At 35.3% G+C, this 26,764-nt stretch overlaps 2 pseudogenes; both read left to right on the top strand.

The window, feature by feature from the left end:
- Positions 1 to 2,551: 2,551 nt before the first annotated feature.
- Positions 2,552 to 3,235, top strand: LOC134738686 (cytochrome c oxidase subunit 2-like; annotated as a pseudogene).
- Positions 3,236 to 3,495: 260 nt separating this feature from the next.
- On the top strand, positions 3,496 to 4,175 carry LOC129017666 (ATP synthase subunit a-like; annotated as a pseudogene).
- The last annotated feature ends 22,589 nt before the right edge of the window (positions 4,176 to 26,764 follow it).

Raw genomic sequence — 26,764 nt, 5'->3', positions numbered from 1 at the left:
ATACTCCTTAATCACCCATATAGGCTGAATAATAGCAGTACTAGCATACAACCCAAATATCACCATTTTAAACCTAATCATCTATATCATTCTAACAACCACCACATTCCTGGTACTCAACTTGAACTCTAGCACTACAGCCCTACTACTGTCCCGCACCTGAAATAAACTAACCTAATACCCCTTATCCCATTTACCCTACTATCACTAGGAGGCCTTCCCCCACTAACCGGCTTTCTACCCAAATGAATTATCATTGAAGAATTCACTCATTATCCCCACTACCATAGCCATTATTACTCTCCTTAACCTATATTTTTACATATGCTTAATCTACTTTGCTTCAATTACACTATTCCCCATATCCAACAACGTAAAAATAAAATGACAATTTGAAAATACAAAATCCACACCACTCCTCCCCACACTGACTGTCCTTACCACCCTCCTCCTACCAATCTCTCCACTTACACTACCCACCTCATAGAAATTTAGGTTAAACACAGACCAAGAGCCTTCAAAGCCCTTAGTAAGTTAATAATACTTAATTTCTCCAGCACCCAAGGACTGCAAAACCCTACTTTGCATCAACTGAACACAAATCAGCCACTTTAATTAAGCTGAGCTCTTGCTAGATCAATGGGACTTAAACCCACAAAAATTTAGTTAACAGTTAAATACCTTAATCAACTGGCTTCAATCTACTTCTCCCGCCGCAAGGGGAAAAAGGCGGGAGAAGCCCTGGCAGGATTGAAGCTGCTTCTTTGAATTTGCAATTCAACATGAAAGTCACCTCAGGGCTGGTAAAAAGAGGTTCAGCTTCTGTTTTTAGATTTACAGTCTAATGCCTTGCTCAGCCATCTTACCCACTAATGTTCGCCAACCGCTGACCATTCTCAACAAATCATAAAGATATCGGAACACTATATTTATTGTTTGGTGCATGAGCTGGAGTCTTGGGCACAGCCTTAAGCCTCCTTATTCGGACTGAACTAGGTCAACCTGGCAACCTTCTAGGTAACGACCACATCTACAACGTCATCGTCACAGCCCACACATTCATCATAATCTTTTTCATAGTAATGCCTATCATAATTGGAGGTTTTTGCAATTGACTGGTCCTCCTGAAAATTGGCGCCCCCGACATGGCATTTCCCCGCATAAATAACATAAGCTTCTGGCTCCTCCCCCCCTCCTTTCTACTACTGCTCGCATCTGCTATGGTAGAAGCCGGTGCCGGAACAGGTTGAACGGTTTACCCTCCTTTGGCAGGAAACTATTCCCATCCAGGGTCCTCTGTAGACCTAACCATTTTCTCCCTTTATCTAGCAGGTGTCTCTTCTATTCTAGGAGCTATTAATTTCATCACCGCAATTATTAACATAAAACCCCCTGCCATATCTCAACACCAAACGCCCCTCTTTGTCTGACCTGTCGTAATCACCGCAGTCCTACTCCTCCTCTCTCTTCCAGTCTTGGCCGCTGGCATTACTATACTGCTACCAGACTGCAACCTTAATATTACCTTCTTTGACCTGGCCGGAGGAGGGGACCCTATCCTATAACACCTATTTTGATTCTTTGTTCACCCCGAAGTCTATATTCTCATCGTACCAGGCTTTGGAATAATTTCTCACATCGTAACATATTATTCCGGAAAGAAAGAACGATTCAGGTACATAGGTATGGTCTGGGCTATAATATCAATTGGCTTCCTAGGGTTTATTGTATGAGCCCATCATATATTCACAGTAGGGATAAACGTAGACACGCGAGCTTACTTTACCTCCACCACTATAATTATTGCCATCCCCACTGGCGTCAACGTATTTAGCTGACGTGCTACGCTTCATGGGGATAACACCAAATGGTCCACTGCAGTACTCTGAGCCCTAGGATTCATCTTCCTTTTTACAGTGGGCGGCCTAACCGGCATTGTACTAGCAAACTCATCATTAGACATCGTACTACATGATACATATTATGTTGTGGCCCACTTTCACTACGTTCTATCAATAGGAGCTGTGTTCGCCATCATGGGGGGCTTCATCCACTGATTTCCCTTATTCTCAGGCTACACACTCGACCAAACTTATGCCAAAATTCACTTTGCCATCATATTTGTAGGCGTAAATCTAACCTTCTTCCCACAGCACTTTCTCGGCCTATCTGGGATGCCCCGATGTTATTGCAACTACCCCGATGCATATACCACATGAAATATTTTATCATCTGTAGGCTCATTCATCTCCCTGACAGCAGTAATGCTAATAATTTTCATAACCTGAAAGGCCTTCGCTTCAAAGCAAAAAGTCCTAATAATTGAGCAACCTTCCACTAACCTAGAGTGGCTGTACGGATGCCCTCCACCCTACCATACATTTGAAGAACCAGTCTACATAAAACCTTGACAAAAAAGGAAGGAATTGAACCTCCTAAGGCTGGTTTCAAGACAGCCTCATAACCCCTATGACTTTTTCAACAAGATATTAGAAAAACTATTTCATAACTTTGTCAAGGATAAGTTACAGGTTAAACCCCGTATATCTTAATGGCACACGGAGCCCAGCTAGGTCTTCAAGACGCCACATCCCCTATCATAGAAGAGCTAATCGCCTTCCATGATCACTCCCTCATAATCTTCTTTCTTATCAGCTTTCTAGTTTTATATGCCCTCTTCCTAACAATTACAGCAAAACTAACTAACACTAACATCACAGACGCCCAAGAAATAGAAACTGTTTGAACGATTCTACCCGCCATTATCCTAGTGTTAATTGCCCTTCCATCCCTACGTATCCTGTACATAACAGATGAAATCAATGACCCTTCTTTTACCATTAAATCAGTCGGACACCAATGATACTGAACCTATGAATACACCGATTATGGAGGATTCATTTTCAACTCCTATATGCTTCCACCACTATTCTTAGACCCAGGTGACCTTCGACTTCTTGAAGTTGTTAATCGAGTAGTCCTTCCAATTGGAGCCCCTGTTCATATAATAATTACATCACAAGACGTCCTACACTCATGAACTGTTCCCACATTAGGCTTAAAAACAGATGGAATCCCCAGACGCCTAAACCAAACCACATTCACCGCCATACGACCAGGAGTATACTACGGTCAATGCTCAGAAATCTGCGGAGCTAACCATAGTTTCATACCCATCGTTCTAGAACTAATCCCGCTAAAAATCTTCGAAATAGGACCTGTATCCACTTTATAGGCTACCGCCCACTCTCTTAATAAGGTTCACTGTAGAGCTGACCCAGCATTAACCTTTTAAGTTAAAGACTAAGAGAATTGCTATCTCTTTACAGTGAAATGCCTCAACTAGACACCCAACTTATGACCCACTATCATCGCATCAATACTCCTCACATTATTCCTCATCATTCAACTAAAAGTACTAAACACAAACTACCATCTGCCTACCTCACTAAAAATTATTAACATGCAAAACCACAATAATCCTTAAGAGTCAAAATGAACAAAAATCTGTTTACTTCATTCATTGCCCCCACAATTCTAGGCCTGCCAGCTGCAGTGCCAATCGTTCTATTTCCCCCCATGCTGATTCCAGCTTCCAAACACCTTATCAACAACCGATTAATTACCACTCAACAGTGACTAATTCAACTCACCCTAAAACAAATAACAACAATACATAACATTAAAGGACGAACCTGATCCCTCATGCTAATATCCCTGATTATCTTCATTGCTACAACCAATCTCCTCGAGCTCTTGCCCCACTCATTCACACCAACTACCCAACTATCTATAAACCTGGCCATGGCAATCCCCCTATGAGCAGGCGCAGTAATTACAGGCTTCCTCTTTAAAATCAAAATATCTTAGCCCATCTCTTGCCACAAGGCACACCCTCACCCTTCATTCCCATACTAATTATTATCGAAAACATCAGCCTATTTATCCAACCAATAGCCCTAGCCATGCGCCTAACTGCTAATATTACGGCAGGCCATCTGCTCATACACTTAATTGGAAGCGCCACACTAGCACTATCAACTGTCAACCTCCCCACCACCTCAATCATCTTCACAATTTTGATTTTACTGACGATTCTCGAAATCGCTGTAGCCCTGATTCAAGCCTATGTTTTCACACTCCTAGTGAGCCTCTACCTACATGACAATACATAATGACCCAACAATCACATGCCTGTCACACAGTAAAACCCAGCCCATGACCTCTAACAGGGGCCCTTTCAGACCTCCTAATGACATCCGGCATAGCTATATGATTTCACTTTTACTCTACCACCCTACTAATGCTAGGCCTACTGACCAATGCACTAACCATATACCAATGATGATGTGATATTGTAGGAGAAGGTACATACCAAGGCCACCACACAGTACCCGTCCTAAAAGTCCTTCGGTATGGAATATTTTATTCATCATCTCAGAAGTCTTTTTCTTCGCTGGGTTCTTCTGAGCATTCTACCACTCCAGCCTAGCCCCTACCCCTCAACTAGGAGGACATGGACCCCCAACAGGCATCACTCCACTCAACCCCCCTAGAAGTCCCACTCCTAAACACATCTGTATTACTCACATCGGGAGTTTCAATTACTTGAGCTCACTGTAGCCTAATAGAGAACAATCGTAATCAAGCAATTCAAGCACTACTTATCACAATCTTACTCGGCATCTACTTCACCCTCCTACAAGTTTCAGAATACTTTGAAGCCCCCTTTATTATCTCCGATGGTATCTATGGTTCAATATTTTTTGTAGTTACGGGATTCCACGGGCTCCACATCATCATTGGGTCAACATTCCTTACTGTTTGCCTTATCCGCCAACTATTATACCGTTTTACATCCAAACACCACTTTGGCTTCGAAGCTGCCGCTTGATACTGACACTTTGTAGATGTAGTTTGACTATTCCTATATGTCTCTATCTACTGGTGAGGATCTTACTCTTTCAGTATAGACAGTACCCTTGACTTCCAATTAACTAGTTTTGATAGCACTCTAAAAAGAGTAATGAACCTGGCACTAGCCCTAACAGTCAACACCCTCCTGTCCCTATTACTAATAAACATCACATTTTGATTACCACAACTTAATGTCTACATAGAAAAGTCCAACCCTTATGAATGTGGGTTTGACCCGCTATCCTCCTCTCGCATTCCCTTCTCCATAAAATTCTTCTTGATTGCTATCACCTTTTTATTATTTGACCTAGAAATTGCCCTATTACTACCCCTACCGTGAGCCCTCCAAACAACCAATCTACCACTAACAGTTGTATCATCACTCATATTAGTTACCATCTTAATCCTAAGTTTGACTTATGAACGATCCCAGAAAGGGTTAGACTGAGTCGAATTGGTAAGTAGTTTAAACAAAAACAAATGATTTGGACTCATTAGATTATGATAGTCATACTTACCAAATGCCCCTCATCTACATAAACATTACATTAGCATTTACTATCTCACTGTTAGGACTACTAATCTATTGCTCACACCTAATGTCCTCCCTACTATGCCTAGAGGGGATAATATTATCTCTATTCATCATAAACACCCTCATACCCCTAAACACACACTCTCCCTTAATTAACATCATACTTATCACCATATTAGTCTTTGCTGCCTGCAAAGCAGCAGTGGGCCTCCCCCTCCTAGTCTCAATTTCTAACACATACGGTCTAGATTACACACATAACTTAAACTTACTCCGATGTTAAAATTACTTATCCCTACAATCATACTACTTCCAACAACATGACTCTCTAAAAACCGTATAATTTCAATTAACATAACCACTCACAGCCTAATTATCAGCTCTATCCCGCTGTTATTTTTCAACCAAGCCAATGACAATCTATTTAGCTACTCTCTGTCTTTCTCCTCTGACCCCCTGATGACACCCCTTCTAATACTAACAGCCTGATTTCTACCTCTTATGATCATAGTGAGTCAATGCCACTTATCTAACAAGCCCCCCTTACGGAAAAAACTTTACTTGTCTGTACTAATCACCCTTCAAATCTCCCTGATCATAACATTCACGGCCACAGAACTAATCATATTGATTATTAGTGGTGTAGTTGGGTGTGTTATTTTTCTGAATTATGGGGGAGGTTATATGGGTGTAATGGGTTTTTTAATTTATCTAGGGGGTATGATGGTTGTTTTTGGATATACTATGGCAGTGGCTATTGAGGAGTATCCTGAAAAGGCAGGAATTGAAGTCTTGGTGAGTGTATTAGCGGGATTAGCAATGGAGGCGGGGTTGGTCTTATGAGTGAAGGAGTACGATGGGGTGGTGGTAGTGGTCACATTCTTTGTTGAACAAACAGCACCTCAAATAACTTCATACAAATACTACTGGTAAACTTAGCATTTTATTAAAATGTTTAAATTTCATATTTTATCAAAGTCTAACATATTAGTCATAATCTATTCTTTTTATTCAACTTTAAAGTTCTATTCAACAATAGCATTTATAATTTTATATTATTAAATGTCATTCATACAGTTCAATAATTATTTTATAACTTAGCATTAATGAAACCAGCACAGACAGTATAATGTTCATGATATTTTTATTTATAGGTTTAACATACACATACATAATTCAACATTAATGGCTTCCTTAATTACCATTAATATTATAATTTTATATTATCATTTAAGGTTGCCCTTCTATTTTAATATTAGATGTTTTAGCATCCATCAGTTCTATCAAGGCCTTCTCACTGGTTCTTCTTTGAATTCCAGACATGGCTGCAATCTTCTCTTCTAAAATTCTAAAATCTGAGGGCTCTTGTTGGCTGGGTGCTGCTGGAAGAACTGTAACTTGGTTGTTACCTCAACTGTATTTTATTTTAAATGTTTTAATTAAAAGAAGTTTTTAAAAATGTGGAAATCCCTGAGAATATTCACTTCTTTAAATACAATGGGAATAGGTATGGATGAAGTCTGTTTCTCCTCATTTGATCTAGGGGTGCTTCTGAGAACTCTTCCAAGTGCCAGATCCTGGGCCTCTGGCAGCTTGGCCCCAGTGGCAGTTCAGTTACCCCATCACAGCTGGGGCACCAGGGGAGCCCCACAGGTGGGTGAAAATTACCGTAGATTAAAACCTAGGCAGTTTAACACAAGCAGCCAGCACCAACATCATGGTACTTGATCTTCCAACTTCCTGCACTACCAATTCTATGTCTCATCACATTCCCCTCTGGCCTCTCGGCCCCCAGCACGCAGGCTTCAGCCTCTGTTTCTGCTGAAGCCCTTTCTTCATACACCCTAGAACATAGAACATAGGACAGAGAGAGAGAGACTTTAGTAGGAATACTGACATTTAAAAACTTATCAGAGATATGAAAAATCAACTACATGAAGTATGGCGGTATATTAAGGCTTTGTGAATAAAAACACAGTAAAGGGTGGGTGTGTAAAGCTATTTTCCAATCATCCTTCCAAACCAAGGCTTTTGAGGACACAAGTCCTCCCAGCAGGTGGCAGGATGGGCCCAGCAGTGTCTTCAGCCCATTGCTGTCATGAGTTAGGAAAGGCTGAATTCTATTTTCATACAAAAGAAAACATTTATTTAATTAAAGATTCAAACTACAATACAGTTCCTTCATAAAACACTAAAATAATTTGATTATCGATATTTTTCTGCTGCTTTTTCTCATGAAACATGATTTGCCTTTGTGAAATCTGAAGTTTCCTATTCTATCAATGAGAAGGTGTATCAAATGGATAGTCCATCCAGTGTATCCAACATCAATTACAAAATGTCTCCCTTTTTCCTAACTTTGCCTTTTTTTCCCTTTGTCATTCTTGAGTCTCTGTTAGTGCACTGAGGAAGTGAAGACGTGTACTTAAAGAAATGCCAACACCTGCTGAAGATCAGATTCCATATTTTGTATTTTAGTTGATGTAATGATGACTTTAGTTACAATGACTTTAGTTGATGTAATGATTCTAATGAACAAGAAAGATTTTGTTTCCCATTTTAAAAGATACCATTAAATCATGCTGAATATTTTTCAATTTATTACAGATGTATATTCAAGGGGTTGCCATTTCACCTGCTTCAGTCTTCCCTCTAAACCAATCCTAAGACATACCTAGGCTGAATTCATATCACATGAAAATTCATCACATGATGTCCTACTGGGACAAAAAGTATAAAAACTGACATTATTGAGAAAGACTTCATTGAAATCAGGACAGAAAGACACTAAGGCATACAGTGCTCAGAGTGGCATGCTGACAAGATCTCTGGTGGGAGGCCATTGCCTGGATACCTGCTGGGGTTTGTCCTGGACACCATTCATTCACTTGAGCATGTTTGGTACCCAAGGTATTTTTAAATAATAGGCAAAATAGAATGTGTTCTTCAAACCTTGTGGATTTTATACTGAAAACTTCCAGAGATATATCTCAGGTAATTATAAGACCAAGCACAAGAACAACAAAATCCTAACTTGAATCCATCAGTTGCAGATTTCATGGCTGACTACATCAAGAGGAAGTTGCAAGCTCTAAAAGCTGGAAGGCCAGTCAATATCAGGAACTCCTCAGAAGTGAAGGAAAAGCAGTTTAAATTTGTTTAACAAAACCATGTTTTCAAACTAACTTTAGTTCATGCATGAGGGCCATTAAATTTGTTCTTTTTAAAAAGGAAACTTCTTAATTGGAACTAAATCATTCATTATTCACTGTGATACAGGTTATATACCCTTAGGTTCGATGTGATTATTCACATGTTCAGCAGACAGAAAGGAGAAAAAGCTACTCTAATGACTTAGCGTTGCTTTGACTCACTGGTTTTTATCTCACTTTAACTTCCAATCTTGGTTACAGAAAGTGTTAAAGCTGGAAGAGATAATATTTTGGTAGATGGTAAAGGATAAGTACGAGTCATTTCAAGTTGTTGAAGTTTTCATTAAATAAAGCAAGCTATTTGAAATCTTAAAGCTATTTAAATAAAGGGCTAAGACTTTTCTGTTTTATTTACTTAAGAGCTTAAAAGATACTGTTGAAAATTTAACAGTTAATCTATTTTAGGGTGTGGTTAGACATTTATTTTGACAGTGCTCACTGAAAATTCAATTATACCCCCAGAGTCAAACTTGCCCATCATCAAAATGTCTAAAGATCTGAGTGTTTACGGGGTAATAACAAACCCCATACTAAACAGTTTGCCAGAAACGTGTCACTACAACATCTAAACGCAACAACTGGGTGGTTATCTAAGACACCTAAACTCAATATGACATTTCAGCTAAAAAGAATGAACTTATACCTAAGCACTTCATGCAAGTTACCAAAAGAGAAGATTTTCTTTAATAAAAAAGTACATTTGTAGAATCAAAGAATCTCAGTGTCATAAGAAATATTTGAGATCATTTCAGTTAGGCTTTTCATTTCTTAAAATTGAAACTGAAGCTGAGATTAAACAGCTAATAAAAAGACAAAGCTGATCCATGATATTGGTTTGGGCAATGATTTCTTAGATATGACCAAAAATGCACATACAACAAATGAGATTACATCAAACTAAAGAGCTTCTATACAGCAAAGAAAACAATTAACAAAGTGAAGAGTGACAACTCACAGACTGATGAAAAATATTTGCAAATCATATGTCTTATAAAGAGCTAATACACAAAATATACAATGAATTCAATAACAATAAAACAAATAACCCTGTTAAAAAATGGGCAAAAGACCTGGACAGATATTTCCCCAAAGAAGACATACAAATGGCCAGAAGAGATATTAAAAGGTGTTCAATATCTCCATTGATTAGGGAAATGCAAATTAAAATGAGATTTCACCTTACTCATTTTAGAATGGCTATTACAAAAAAAATGAAAGACAAGTGTTGGTGAGGATTTGAAGAAAAGAGAACACTTGTAAAATGTTGGTGGGAATGTAAATTAGTGCAGCCATTATGGAAAACAGAAGGGAGGTTTCTCAAAAACAAAAATATATAATTACTATATGAGCTAGAAATTCTACTTCTGGGTGTATACTCAAACAAGTTAAAATCAGTATGTTGACTAGATATCAACACTTCCATGTTCATTGCAGCATTATTCACAATAGCAAAGATATGGAAACAATCTAAGTGCATATCAAGGGATGAATGGATAAAGATTATATATACATATTTATAGTGTATACACACAATGGAATGCTATTCAGCCTTTAAAAAGGAGAAAATTCTGTCATTTGTGGAAACAAAGAAAAATCTAGAGGATCTTATGTAAAGTGAAATAAGTCAGGTACAGAAAGACAAATACATCATGATCTCACTTATATGTGAAAAGTAAAAAATGTCAGACTCATAGAAGTAAAGAGTAGAATGATGGTTACCTGAGGCTGGAGGAGGCGGGATAGAAAAAAGAAGATTTATTTGTTAAATGGTACAAGGTTCAGCTAGATAGGAGAAATAAGTCCTAGTGATCTATTGAGCAACAGGGTAATCATAGTTAATAATAATGTATTATATATTTCAAAATTGCGGAGTATATTTTAAGCGCTCTCACCATAAAGTAGTGATAAATATGTGAGTTGAAAGATATGTTAATTCACCTGATGTAAATGTTCCACAATGTATACATGTATCTAAACATCATATTGTAGGCCATAAATACATACAATACTTAATTATCAAATAAAAAATTAAGATGGAGCTGAGCCAAGAATCCAAGACTCTGAATTTAGATTTTTCATTTTCTATTATGCCGAAGTGTTTTCTGAAAATTAAAACTGAATATGGCATGTCCAAAAGAATATGTCATAAGAAGACAGAAATGGGGGGGCTGCTGCATGTAATCTCATATTTTTAGTCGGTTGTGTAAGATATTATTAGGAGAAGAAAATCAGATATTTTAAGAAAATTCTTATAACTCCTGTAATACTGAAATTTTATGGCAAACCTAAAACCTTTAAAACACAGAGTTTTTTAAAAAGTGAATCATATATACGCAAAGCTTTTATTGAGATTATTAAAGCAAAATCTCTCAAAGTAGCAAAACATAAGTATATGTTTTAGACTGTAATATGCAGAATAGCAGAATGGTGCCAATGGCAAAAAATCTTTCAAAAGACATAAAAATTATTGAGGTCTCATCCCACCTCCACTAATCTATGTCTTAGCAACCTAGTGTAATTCCTACAAGTTCTGAACACTGCCTTTAATGTATCTGCATGGTTCCCATATCATTTTATAAACTTCAAATATTCACACTTTATAATTGAAACAATATACAAACTTTATTATTAAATAAGCTATGGGATGATATTCTCCATCTACCCTATAAGGATACTATCTTCCTGTTAGAAAATCTGAGACTCTCCAATACATAGTTACTCCCAAGATCTTTTCTTTTTCTTTTTTTTAAGACGGAGTCTCTCTCTATCGCCCAGGCTGGAGTGCAGTGGCACAATCTTGGCTCACTGCAAGCACTCCCCAGATCTTAACTGTGGAATCTCCAGACCACGTCCAGTCAGTAATCCATTATTAGTTTTGCCTTATGTGCCCTAACCACCTTCTCTTTACCTTCTATTTAAGCCCCCCAAAAAAGATACTATTCTTGGCTCAATTATCCAAATCCTTTGAAAGTAACTGATGACACTGTAGCCTTTCTTTATGTGCCACCTTGTGATCCAGGCTTCCTGGTTATCTGTGAATATTCACATCGGGTTACCTGCACTCCACAGAGGCAGCACCAACAAAAAACATAATTGGGATATACACCACTTTTAGACTTTCGAATACATGCTCCACCTTATAATATGTGAACTGATTATTCACTTCTAGACATTCAACTTTCAAACAGGTATGCTCTGTATTAAACACCAACATACTCCTTCCCTTTCACTCAAGGGACATCAGGAAAACAAAAAGATGCAATGCAAAGTTCACACATAAGGATAATTATTTGTGATAATGGTGACAATTATCCCTATTTCTTTTCCTGCTCTTATGAATTTGCAAATGTCCTACAAAGTGTATTAAATGAGTCTGTGAAAGTTCATCTAAGTCCCTAGTATTATTATTTTTTAACTCTCTAGAAAGTCCTAGCCACGTGGCTCAAAGCAAAATATAAAAGATCCAAATCATTCATAGGACAAGTGTTGAGGCAACTTTCAACTACTAAATATATTTTTAGCCATTTAAAACTAAAAGAAAAGTAACGTCTGTAATACCAGCACTTTGGGATGCCGAGGCAGGTGGAACACAAGGTCAGGAGATCAAGACTGTCCTGGCTAACACGGTGAAACCCCGTCTCTACTAAAAAAATACAAAAAATTAGCCGGGCATGGCAGCAGGCACCTGTAGTCCCAGCTACTCAGGAGGCTGAGGCAGGAGAATGGCTTGAACCCGAGAGGCGGAGCTTGCAGCGAGCCGAGATCACGTCACTGCACTCTAGCCTGGGCAACAGAGCGAAACTCCATCTCAAAAAAAAGAAAAAAAAAAAGTAACAAAACTCTTTTACTCCTTTTTATGATTTACATTTTATTTTAGGTTTGAAAAGTGAGATGTATATCACTTAACAGTCAGGAAGTGTGTAGTAAACTCAGTCTCTGAACCGACGTCACCTAAAACAGAGATGTTTGTTTTCTCATACTCATCTCTAAAATAGAGGTAGACAGAGAAAGTGCTTCTTTTTCCGAGATTGTAATGAATTCAAACCTATTCATTCATTTTATAGCAGTTATTTTGGTTTCACAGAGAAACATAAAAAGTTCTATCTTATTGGAAAGAAAACCAAGTAGCTATCTAAGTAGTTGATGAGAATGAATTTCTTCTACTGTTTTAAGTGCATGAGGGATAAAGCAAGACTTAGAAATATTTTTGTTAGACCGTTTCATTTTAATAGTATTTTCTATTATAACAGAAATGACCTACAGTAAAATAATTCAAAATACCCTTACTTCTGAAGGTTATTTCCACATAAAATTGTAACATTACTATGATCTAAATTTAAATGTAAACATTACTATGATTAAAATTTTCTATTGATGTTAAAAGTTTGATAATATACAGTTTGTTAAAGTGGTTTGGTCACTATTTGGGTACGATCGACTTCAAACCATAGAGGTGTTTAAATGAACCAAAGTCTTTGGTTTATTTCTATAGCTTTTTGTCTAATTTTATTAATAACTAGTATACCAGTCATTCATATATAGTCATAACTGGCCAACCAAGGTTTACTTGGTAGGAGGGTGACAGTTTACCCTTTAATACTACCTGATCAAAATACTCAAGATGTTCTACACAAATAACAACAAATTGTTTATTTCTAAGAACATAATTTTCCTTTGATAGGAAGCTCTCAACATTAATTTGGAGTCACATTTTAATTTTATAATGTGATAATTCAATAAATGGTCGTTAGATATTGGGTTATTTGGAAAATTGCAAAAAATCAAACTTCTGACAATGTCCTTTAAAATAATTAACTCAGCTGGAAATAGTTCAACAAGACTTAAAAATACAAATCATAATGGCCGAGCATGGTGGCTCACGCCTGTAATCCCAGCACTTTGGGAGGCTGAGGTGGGCAGATCACGAGGTCAGGAGATCGAGACCTCGGTGAAACCCCGTCTCTACTAAAAATACAAAAAAACTTAGCCGGGAGCAGTAACGGGCGCCTGTGGTCCCAGCTACTCGGGAGGGTGAGGCCAGAGAATGGCGTGAACCCGGGAGGCGGAACTTGCAGTGAGCCGAGATCGGGCCACCGCACTCCAGCCTGGGGCGACAGAGTGAGACTGAGTCTCAAAAAAAAAAAAATCCATCTTGAATTGATTTTTGTATAAGGTGTAAGGAAAGGATCCAGTTTCAGCTTTCTCCATATGGCTAGCCAGTTTTCCCAGCACCATTTATTAAATAGGGAATCCTTTCCCCATTTCTTGTTTTTGTCAGGTTTGTCAAAGATCAGATACTTGTAGATATGTGGCATTATTTCTGACGGCTCTGTTCTGTTCCATTGATCTATATCTCTGTTTTGGTACCAGTACCATGCTGTTTTGGTTACTGTAGCCTTGTAGTATAGTTTGAAGTCAGGTAGTGTGATGCCTCCAGCTTTGTTCTTTTGGCTTAGGATTGACTTGGCGATGCGGGCTCTTTTTTGGTTCCATATGAACTTTAAAGTAGTTTTTTCCAATTCTGTGAAGAAAGTCATTGGTAGCTTGATGGGGATGGCATTGAATCTGTAAATTACCTTGGGAAGGATGGCCATTTTCATGATATTGATTCTTCCTACCCATGAGCATGGAATGTTCTTCCATTTGTTTGTATCCTCTTTTATTTCCTTGAGCAGTGGTTTGTAGTTCTCCTTGAAGAGGTCTTTCACATCCCTTGTAAGTTGGATTCCTAGGTATTTTATTCTCTTTGAAGCAATTGTGAATGGGAGTTCACTCATGATTTGGCTCTCTGTTTGTCTGTTATTGATGGATTAAAGACTTAAATGTTAGACCTAAAACCATAAAAACCCTAGAAGAAAACCTAGGCATTACCATTCAGGACATAGGCATGGGCAAGGACTTCATGTCTAAAACACCAAAAGCAATGGCAACAAAAGCCAAAATTGACAAATGGGATCTAATTAAACTCAAGAGCTTCTGCACAGCAAAAGAAACTACCATCAGAGTGAACAGGCAACCTACAAAATGGGAGAAAATTTTCGCAACCTATTCATCTGACAAAGGGCTAATATCCAGAATCTATAATGAACTCCAACAAATTTACAAGAAAAAAACAAACAACCCCATCAAAAAGTGGGCAAAGGACATGAACAGACACTTCTCAAAAGAAGACATTTATGCAGCCAAAAAACACATGAAAAAATGCTCACCATCACTGGCCATCAGAGAAATGCAAATCAAAACCACAATGAGATACCATCTCACACCAGTTAGAATGGCAATCATTAAAAAGTCAGGAAACAACAGGTGCTGGAGAGGATGTGGAGAAATAGGAACACTTTTACACTGTTGGTGGGACTGTAAACTAGTTCAACCCTTGTGGAAGTCAGTGTGGCGATTCCTCAGGGATCTAGAACTAAAAATTCCATTCGACCCAGCCATCCCATTACTGGGTATATACCCAAAGGACTATAAATCATGCTGCTATAAAGACACATGCACACGTATGTTTATTGCGGCATTATTCACAATAGCAAAGACTTGGAACCAACCCAAATGTCCAACAATGATAGACTGGATTAAGAAAATGTGGCACATATACACCATGGAATACTATGCAGCCATAAAAAATGATGAGTTCACGTCCTTTGTAGGGACATGGATGAAATTGGAAATCATCATTCTCAGTAAACTATCGCAAGAACAAAAAACCAAACACTGCATATTCTCACTCATAGGTGGGAATTGAACAGTGAGAACACATGGACACAGGAAGGGGAACATCACACTCTGGGGACTGTTGTGGGGTGGGGGGAGGGGGGAGGGATAGCATTGGGAGATATACCTAATGCTAGATGACGAGTTGGTGGGTGCAGCGCACCAGCATGGCACATGTATACATATGTAACTTACCTGCACATTGCGCACATGTACCATAAAACCTAAAGTATAATAATAATAATAATAAAAGAAAAAAAAAAAAAAAGAAAATACAAATCATAATGTGAATATTCAAACGATTGTACAGTGTAACAATTGTATGCAAATAATCAAGAACAGTGACTATAATAAAAAAGTTTAATAGATTTGACATCAACACTTAAAGAATATAACTTACATATATGAAAATAAGCCATCAAAACTTGAAGCTGTCAAATTGTGAAAAAGAGTAGTAAACAATAAAAATCACTTACTCATTGGAAACACTGCAAAATGTCATGAAATCATTTCAGAAATGAAGGTACATTAATGAAAAATAATCATAGTTTTAAATTCAGTCTCACCTCACCTTTAAGAAACAGTGTAAAACAGCAATAAATGGAATAATTTATATTACTGCAATAAAATGCAAATATATATATTGTGTACTAGCACCCTCTCTTCAATGTATACTTTAACCCAATAGCTTTCTACCACTGGAAATTTCTCATAAGAAAATAATGGTGGCTTACACCTATAATACCAGCACTCTGGTAGGCTGAGGCAATAATGTCAGTTGAGCCTAGGAGTTCCAGATCAGCCTGGGCAACATAGGGGGATTCTGTCTCTACCAAAAAAAAAAATATGCCAGTCATAGTGGCTGGCACCTGAATCCTTGCTGCTTGGGAGACTCATATGAACCTAGGCTAATTTCAGCAGGAGTATCATTTGAGCACAGGAGGTCAAGTCTGCAGTGAGCTATGATCATTCCATCGCTGCAGCCTGGGTGACAGAGCAAGACCCTGTCACACACAAAAAAGAAAATAATTCAGAATGTGCACAAAAATATATAAAGATATTTCTGAAAGCTGCATTTGTAATACTGCAAAATCAATGCCACATTGAGACAGGGGTACCAAGATTAAGGTAGAGTCACCAGTGACAATGGAAATCTGGAGTCAGAATGCTGTATCTAAGTGGGACAACAGTTTCTCTGCTGCAGCCTACCATTACCACGCAGCAAAGTTGCTCTATTACTTCTGAATTTTCCACATTCTTAAAGAAAAGCAGAAAATCCAATTTCTAAGACAAAAATCAAGTTACCAAGTATTGACAGAAGAATCACTTTTAAATAATTGTAAACAGTAACAACACACTATAACAGTAAATCTAATTCAGCCTGATACCAGGCTGTACCAATAGATACAATGAAACTGCATAATATTAGTAAAACAATTGCATGGTAGAAAAATACTGGCATAAAAATGTTCATAGCAAATTCATAAATGGAAAAAGTAGTCTGTTTTATTTAAATAAAAAGGAGCTAAATGAATTGCAGACAACTACAAATTAATAGTTTATACTTTTCAATTTTAGAATTAATGATATATTTTTCTTTATTTTTTGAGTTTTCATTATTGTGATGTATTATGCTGAAATTAGGAAAAAAAAAAAAAAAGGTAACTATCTGACTGATACAGAAGTTTGTAATGAGAAGTAAGGTGTGTCCCTAACAAACCCACCTATGAGTCAGTTTGAAGGTAGCAAGAAAATTTTTATCACAGTCGGGGAGAATGGGAACCTGTGATATGTGGCAGTGACATATTGATAACACTGCACTGAGCTGACTTCGGAAGTATTTGTGTAGCTAATGATTTCCAGTGTCATAAAACTTAGGTAAGAACACTGAATATTAGCACTGGTTGATATTTGGTCTCTACAATAGTGAGTATGGTGGTTAATTTTAGATGTCAACTTGAATGGACTAGGGGTTGCCTAGAGAGCTAGTAAAACCTATTAAAGTATTATTTAATATAGTATTGTAGAATATACCTTAAATACATTATGTTACATGTATTATAATGTAACACATTATAATATATTAAAGACATCATTAAATTAATACAGTACTTAGTATAGTATTATTTAATACATTAAAATGGTAACTAACCTTGACGAATCCCTGAGCAAAGCCAGTTAGACCTCATAAGTGGCCTCTCAACCTTGCTTGCTTTGCAAACATAAACAAAACTTGAGGTATTTTTTGTAAATGCCTATATGAAAGAAAAACAGAACTTTCTTTTTCTTTCCAAATAGGAGTGTTTACTATAGTTTTCCTGTTCCTGTATCACATTACACACTGAGTGTGTGGGAGAGCAGAGAGATTTAATTTACAAGTTTTAGATCAAGAGAGCGTGACCAGATCCCAGGTTAAGACAACACTACAGAATACTCATATTAGTAATACTTGTCTTATAAAAAGATATACTCTTCACTGTAATTGCTGCAAACAATAAAATACTGTAAAATAATATGCAGTGTGTTTGTGAAAGGTCAATAACATGCTTATATTTTTGCTGTTGAAAAACTACACAAAAGCAAATGACTAGAACTGTAGATCAATTAGTATCAGTAGAATTATACCATCAAACATTCCACTGAGCTTGAATGTAAGATCTGAAATAATTAAATAATTCCATGGCAGGGCAATAAACTGCATTTACGTTCTCTTTCTAACAATTAGTGCAAGCATATCCAGATAAACTATATTGATTTTACATTATCTTAAGTGAAATCACCTAATAATTTCTTCAGTAGTCTTTCTTTTAATTTTTATCCTAATTATACATCTGAAAATGATCTTTAGAATTGGTAAAACTCTGATTACATTACATCCTTCAGTTCAGAGTAGCATTGGGTAAAGACATTTTGGCTTCAGACAAATCACTCTTTCATAGTCATCAGCTTTCAGAACATTCTAAGATTTTATTTTCCATCTAAACTTTTCAGTTAATTTTACTATAACTATTAATTGAAGTTACTGAGCAGCAAAGGAACCTGAAGGACACTGCTTTGTTTTGAAAAATGAAGAAAGAAAGGAATGTAAATCCTGTAAATGTAATTCTAATCAAATCAAGATAAAATATCATGTTTATAAAATGAAATACAATTATTTCTAATAACTGTACTTTCATTTCAAATAATTTTCACAAGTTAGTGATGTAGAATAAATACAATTCCAGAAGAATCCAGGATTTTTTTCTATTGCATTTTTTATTAAATTATAGCTGCTTGAAGGCTTTGAAAAATTGAACACCAGTGAAACTGCCCTTCTTCTGTTAATGTGTTTTGTTTTCTTGTTTCATTTTTAATTCAACTAGTCATTCACCAGAAAAAAATTTACTCAGGTAAACTTTTTTGATTATCCTTTCATAGCATTTAACGCACGTTATTTGTTGTAGTCTTTTGTCTACGAATCTATTAATGCTAAGAAACTGAACATTCCTAGGAGTGTCCTAATAAGAAAGAAAAATGAACAATATCAGCTGTATTTTTACTTAAATAAATATTCATATAGTTTACCTTTCAGGATCATAACAAACACTTTGATTATATAAGAAGGTCTTTGTATATACATCAGACTACCAAGAAGTCATATCTGATTTTGTGCTTTTCTACTACTCTTCCCCCAAACTCTTGTTCAAAAAGTTTACTTTTAAAGGGTCTGAACTGTTTGTCAAGCACTGACGTCAGCATGTTACCTGAATTAATTCATTAAACTCTTGTGATACTCATGTGGTATTAGCAGTGAAGAAACTGAAGCACAGAAGATTCAAGTAAAATGTCCAGTTTTAGAGCAACTGAACAGTAGAGTATGGAAGCCCAGTTACTGACCTTGTACCATTGCTCAGTATTGTGAACTGACCTAAAAAGGCCTATGAGATATCAACCCATTAAGATCCATGGCATAAAGAAAATTGTTTGTCCTACAATATCCCAATCTGGATGAAGGCACATAAAGAGAATATGCTTAAGCATGATGACAAAAAAATAAGAAAGAACTGTGAATGCACTTTACAAAACAGAAAGGAACATAAGGGACTTTGGAACCAAGTTGAAAATTAAATATGTTCATGTGCACATAACAAAAGAGTGATCGTAAATAAACTGTGTCAACATTGTACTATGAAGGTGAAACTTTCTTTTTAGGATTAGCTAAACCTTGTATAACTTGTAAAAAAATGCAACCACATATGTTGATGACTAAACCCAATATTTCTTTTGGCTTATATACTAAAAACAGGAATTCCTTCCTGTAATGAAGAAAACAACACAGGCATCAAGGAGTAACAAAATTAATGTCTTAGAATGTAAAATATAGAAACACAAATTAAGCCTTTTTTTTTTACATAATACATGTGAAAACTGCATCAGAATTTAAAAAAAATCTACAGCATAATTGGTTCTGACAATAAGCAATCACATTCTGCTGGAGGTAACTTTAGTAACGTCAAGCTAAAGTCTTAAAATTATGACAGGTGGTATTCATTTAAAATACTCTCAAGAGCTCTTAGAAATCAAGAACACAGTATCTGGACCCTTGATTTGAATCCACACTCAATCTCTTTCTAACTGGGAAATTTTGGACAAAGTTTTAAATTTTCCTGAACATAAAATGCCTAGCTAGCAATAACTTTAGAAAATACTAGGAGTTTGTAAAGTTACAAGAATCAAATGAGTTAATAAATGTAATGTACTTAAAGTAATAACTGGCACAAAATAATTATAACATAATTCATTATTTTTTAAAATATCTAAATTCTCTAGCTTGTAGCTATTTTGAACAGATAAATATATATATAATTAAAATTTCTAATATGTGTTTTTGATTACTTATCATGTAGAAAAATATAGCTTTCCAGATGAAAATATAGTATCTAATGTAGAAGTCACAAATAATATTTATTAAACTGGAATGCTATGATTTTAAATTGTTTTGAAGCTCATTAAAGTAAGTCCGCACTGGCCAACTTTTAATTTATTAATGAAATTTTTGCCTAGCACAGTTAATCTCCTTTTCTAAGACTTAATTCCCAAATCAATAGTCTTTCTTTTCCCATTTGGAGATGGGTGGGAGTACTGCTCCTTTCTTGCCCATCCCTTCCTCTATTTCCATTATAATAACCAATATGCCCTTGCCTAAGCATATGCCCCCACTTAATAATACAGATTCACTGTACTGTTTCACCAAATGTAACCTGTTATTTTTGGAAACAGGGTTTGTTTAAAAATTTTTTTTAATCCATTTTTTGTTTAAAAATGGGTTTGTTATTCCTTAATACATGCCAAATGTCATCAGTATATCGTGGTCCAGATGTATTCTAAATACCAATTGAAAAACATTCTTAAAGCTAAGAACACACAACATATTTCACAGAAGTGAACAACTGTGAGAAGGCTGGGGATTGTGAGCATTCCTGAAAAGCAATTTTTTTTTTTTGCATTGTGTTACAAGCATTTGCATATGTTATATGTCTTATAGCTCTAGTTATAAAAATAGAGAATAAATAATATTCCCTCATATCTGTACAAAATAGCAAGAATACACATCTACAGAAGTTTAAAGTATTTACTCTTTTTTTAGTTAATACGTTTCAGAACCTTAAGGAGAGCAAATCATAATACCCATTGATTATAATGTCACATTTTAGTTATTACATTATTACATTTACTTATTATAACTTTTAGAATTTTAGGAGGAAAACAATAATTCTGAGTATGAAATTTGAATATTTGCACCCTAAAAATTTCCAATTCCATTTTCAATAATTTAGTAGAATGTTTCTTAGAGAAATAAGAAGACAATTAAAAACATGAAGTACTAGGTTTTCGAGTATATTGCAAAACCATAAATAATATATAATCTATCAGTGGTACAATAATTAATATAATTTTTCAATTATATTAAGTTGTAAGAACTCAATGCTCCTAAAATTTTTAAATAATACTATATAAAATACAACTCAAATGATATCAGCTCAAACTCATGTATACATCTTTGCAGCTAGTCTTTTAAAATTAAAAATAATTTAAAATTTTGTCATACATTTATGAACCCATTTTAAAGAACATAACATATCATACAAATGTTAATTTAATACATAATGCATTAGTAAAAACTGTTCTGTATACATATATTATATTTATGTTAGAAAACTATTTTTAAACAGCAATTAGATTCTATTGATTCATCAAATTATTAAATCACAACATTGCTAAACTCAATTTTTACTCTCCTAAGCATATGGGATCTATGAGAATATACAGTAGAGATAATAATTTGAATAGAATTTAACTTATATGTTTTAGCAAAGAAGAAATAAAAACTGGAATATTATGGGTTTCTAACATGCCTATTTGTTTGTTAGTTGTCCTTTTAAAAATTTCTTTATAGAAGCATTTTGAGTGAAGCCCACAGATTATTTAATAACTTATTAGTTATTCAAAAAAGTCTGTCCTTGTTGGCAATGTGGAAAACACCATAGAGCAGGGTCCCCCACCCCAGGAGCTGCAGACCAGTTACCTGCTCATGTCCTGTTAGGAACTGGGCCTCACAGCAGGAGGTGACCTGCGGGACAGGTAATGCTGGGTGGCATTACCACCTGAGCTCCGCCTCCTGTCAGAACTCAGAGCGGCATTAGATTCTCATAGGACCAGGAACCCTACTGTTAACTGCGCATGTGAGGAATATAGGTTGCACACTCCTTATGAGAATCTAATAACTAATGCCTGATGATGTAAAGTGGAAGAGTTTCACATACCCCCCATCCCCACAACGCACTCACCCAGCCATCCCTGGTCTGTGAAAAATTTTCTTCCACAAAACTGGTCCCTGGTGCCAAAAAGTTTGGGGAATGCTGTGTTAAGGTGAAAAAGGGTACATGTGGTAATTGTAAAAAAAAAAAGTTCAATAAATATAGGAAAAAACTCTAACATCATATGTGTATATGCGGACACATACACTTACATATACATGATTTTCTGATTTGAAGAATGTATGAAAAATGAGAAAATGACATTGAAAACCCTTTTAAGGATCATAGTTAAATATACTCTCGCTCTCTCTATATATGTATATATAATATATAGTATATATAATATATAATATATATTTTATATATATTTTAAATAATATATACTATATATTATATATTTATTATATACATATATTATATATTATATAGTATGTATTGTATATATAGTATATATACAATATATACAATATAGTATATATATTGTATGTATATATACTATATATACAATATATACTATATAATATATATTATATATTATATTATATTGTATATATTATATATTATATTATATTATATATAATATATTATATATTTTATGTAATATATATTTATATATGTATGTATTATATATAATTATATATTATTTATATGTATATATAATATATAATACATATATAATATATATAATATATATGATATATAATACTTATTTTATATATAATTATATATATACATTTTATATAGACAGGGTCTCACTATGTTGCCCAGGCTGGTCTTAAACTCTAGCTCGAGTGATCCGGTCTTGGCCTCCCAAAGTGCTGGGATTACGGGCATAAGCCACTGTGCCTGGCCCATAGTTAAATTGTCTTAAGTCAAAACTGATCATTGTACTTCCTTTCTCTTCCTCGCTTCATTCTTGAAAGGAATTCAACACTGAAAAAGAGGTGGAGACTTAACTGAGTCATTCACAAATAAGAACTTTAGAAAAGTGAAAAAACATAGTTATATAAATCATTTCCAACGATTTGTTCATCTTTAAAACATAGGCCAATATTTCTATTTTACCCAACTTTACTCAGCTGTAGGATGCAGTCCAGAAACATCCTAATGTAAGAGTATTTTTTCATAAAATGTAAGATATTTTATTTAAATTGAATGGCTGATCAACCATAAGAATTCCACTGTAAAGTATCCAAAGAAGTACAATTCTTACAAGACAATCATGAAATAATAGTTTTAAGAATTAAAGAAAAAGTAATCACTTTTCACCAGGAATCAAACTTTTAGTTGGCATAGCATAAAATAATTTCTCACACTGGCAAAAGAAAAACCTCCAGAAACCTGCAGGCAACTGTCCTCTCCCCACTCCCACTCCTAAAGAAAATATGGGCTGGACAGAGGCACCATGATGTCTCCTGCCTCTTGGATTTGCTCTCTGTACCACAGAGCTGTCTTCTAGTCTAATCCCACTCGTAAAGCCGAGCAAATGGCATACCAAGAAATGGCATACAAAGACAGAGGATCTAATATGTGTTTGAACTTTCTGAAGCATCTCAAGTCCCTGGATTCCACCTCCTGTTCTCTGTATTTTCAAACATGTTCTCGAACACGTGTTTGACCTTTCCAAAGCATCGCTAGTCCCTGGATTCCCCCTCCTGTTCTACATATTTTGTAATGTTAATGTCCAATTTCATTGTTAAAATGTGAGTTTCTACACAAGTTGATTCTTATTTATACCTGAAGACTTTGAATAGGCTCTGGCACTCCCAGACATGGGATATCAAACAGATGCAGGCCTTAAGTAGGTCATAGGACTGGACTTACATAAAAGTGGCTGTGGTTTGTGAGACTAGGATGTAGTGGGTTTTTTTTTGTTGTTGTTTTGTTTTTTCATTTTGTCTAAGGACTTGAAAACCTTCAGGGGAGATGTGCGTTAAGATTGCTCTTCTTCTAGTGATCTTCTTTTAAAACATAAGTCAATCCTGTTAAGGAATCCATTAAATTACTATTAGTGTGAATGGACTTTTTTAGGTAGCATGGATGAATTCAATGTAAATGCAAATGCAGTACGTGGAAGAAGAGCCATTCTCATTCTATGAACATAGGACAGGGATGAGAATATATATAACACTATAGTTAATGAAAATATGTATTTCTGATTTATGTGAAATCAATTTAAGAGATTACATATATATATTTTATAGATATAATATGATTTTCATCAGAGCGCAGAGGATGAAGAGAGAAAAGAAAAGATAGGAGTGGTGGCTACTAGATCCTCTTGGGGGATTATTTTTAAAAAGGCAGTTTTTGGCAATAAATGGACACTAATACCTTCTAATAGATATCCATTGGCTTGCAGAAAAAAAAGTGTCAGAAAATTTATCATTGGAGAAAAGTCAATGTTTCCATTAGTATTAATGTGGCTAAAGATGGCTCAAGGGTAAAATTATTCAAAATACTATGCACCACAATAGTGCCATCCTGTAGACTACTCTCTCTCTCACCCTGTGGGGACAGGGGCTATGTGAAAGGAAAATGAATTTCTAGAGCAGCAAAACAAAATTCTTTATTTTTTTTACATAGAAATTGATTGTGTTTGCTACCAGTGATGTAATTATTTTACAAAGAAGCCCTTGAACTATGGCAGAAATTCTGGATGCTCTGTCACTGTGTGTCAATCTCAATGTATCAATCATAACACGTGTGATTTGGGGTTAATATGAAGCAAAAACAAACTTCTCTTAGGTTAAGTATATTTTCCGAGATTTAAACTAGTTTCCTAATTTTTTTCCCCAGGTTTCCAAATTCTTAGTGTAACACCAACCAAATATCAAAGAGATTATTAGAGTTTCAATAAAATAAATAAAATTAAAGAATAAGCTTATAATTCACATTATTCCATTACACGCATTATTAGAGAGGACATTTCATTAAAGCATGCAAGCTGCATTTTTTTTAAATTTCGACACGTAGATAATTTAAACTAGAAGCCAGCCAACACTTTGATATAGCATAAGACAACTGGGAAATGTCAGTTGACTAAAGTGGTTATTTAAAGAAAATAAGCAAACACAATATTCTTTTTGTCTATTGATATGTGATGCTGTACTGTTATTGGGCAAACTTTTTAATTAATAGAAATCTCTAATGCTTACGACGATAAAAGCATGTTCTGTAAAACAGCACTGTATATGAAAATAGTACAAAAGCGGGAGATTAGAACTCTGACACCACAGTGTCAATGAACATCACACAGATTGAAGATCACAGTAATGAATGACCAACATCTTTAGGCTGGAAAGAGTGGGAAAAATTAAGAATTTCATGGAGATGTTATTTTCAAAAATAGACTCAATAAAATGACCAAACTCACCATTGGGTTCAGAATGTGATCAATCATCTCTTTCACTTTTATGTTACCTTTGTGGAGTTTTATTAATGGAAATGAAGAAATTTACTAGAAAAAATGATTGTAGGCACTGTTAAGTTTACTTTCTCTTTGTATAATTTCATGAAAGTGACCTGAACTGCTTTGCAGCATTAGTAGGGAAAAAGATACATATATGAAATTAAAAGGTGAGAATAAATAAAAAGTTTTTATCTCTCCAGTAAGAAAGTGATAATCATAATGTTTAGTTAAAGCTATCATCTAACCAAACCCGTCAGTACACTGATTTTTTTTTAACTTGAGATTTTAATAATGCTGAAGCATTTCTGTCACCTCAGTATTAGTGCTTCCTTGTTTAAATCTCAAAGGGTCACCATCCAAGGCTGCAAATATACAAATGATAAAATTTTGGTATTTGAGAATAACCATCTACTAATAGGACAGCCATGACAATAATAATGGCATTGATAGAAGAAAACAAGAAAATTTCAAGAAGATAAATACTAGGGCAGGTTTTTAGATTAACATGCAAGTATGATACCCTCCCTCACAAAAATCAAGTTCATTAACACTAAGCCTGTAAATTTCATAGAATACTTCTTGAACTAGGAGAACTGGAATCACCCATCCTGTTAGAATGCAATTAATTCGACCCTCTTGAACCAGTATCTTGTGTGTTAGGAGTTGTAAATCTCAACTGTTAAGCATCTTCAGGCACTAAACAAGATCTGAATACTAACGGGTTCATTCATTTCACTGATTACTGTATGCAGATATGAAATTCCAGGCACTAATTTTTCATTAAACCACTCTCTTAAGGTTAACTTGGCTCTCTCTTTTCACCTATGAATCCATATGCTTACCACGTAAATTGTAATATTGATTTTTAACATTTCCCCACAGTTCAAAAATATTGTTTGCAAAAAATCAAGGGCCTTTTCTAACAATTCATGTAATTCCTGTTATTAGCTAATGTGTTAAGAGTAGGGAACAATTAAACACACTGTATACAAAATCTTACCATGCTGAATTGCACCCAAGATATTAGTTCTGTCATCCTTCTAAACTAAATCCTCACAACTAAAAAGGATCAGATACTTAAATAAAAACTTCAGGCAAGGTAGGAAAGAAGTCTTTTATCATCCCTGTATATTGCAAAAGTGTTCCATTCTTTCTAAATTCACATTATATTTAT

This window comes from Pongo pygmaeus, chromosome 19, assembly GCF_028885625.2.
Source record: "Pongo pygmaeus isolate AG05252 chromosome 19, NHGRI_mPonPyg2-v2.0_pri, whole genome shotgun sequence".
Lineage (NCBI taxonomy): Eukaryota > Metazoa > Chordata > Mammalia > Primates > Hominidae > Pongo > Pongo pygmaeus.
This window is presented reverse-complemented; position numbering and strand designations above follow the sequence as displayed.